Raw genomic sequence first — 322 nt, forward strand, 5'->3', positions numbered from 1 at the left:
TCACATTTATTTATTTTATACCATAATGATACACTTTATTCATTACCTGAAAATCCCGGTATTTGTGTGGACATGTTATGTGTCATTTAAACTCAATTTCTACTTTTTGATTGATGACAATTCTAGAATTATACTGTTGGTTAATCTCAGAGAGCTGTCAAAATAAATAAATAAATAATGGTGATGTCATCACAAAAGTTTACTTATGAAAAACAGCCATAAGTCACAAACATGTACACAGACACACACACACATGCACACGCACACACACACACACTCACACGAAATCCTGTTATATAAATTATATATATTTTATTTTCTT

This window comes from Anguilla rostrata, chromosome 1 (genome assembly GCF_018555375.3).
Source record: "Anguilla rostrata isolate EN2019 chromosome 1, ASM1855537v3, whole genome shotgun sequence".
NCBI classification, from domain to species: domain Eukaryota; kingdom Metazoa; phylum Chordata; class Actinopteri; order Anguilliformes; family Anguillidae; genus Anguilla; species Anguilla rostrata.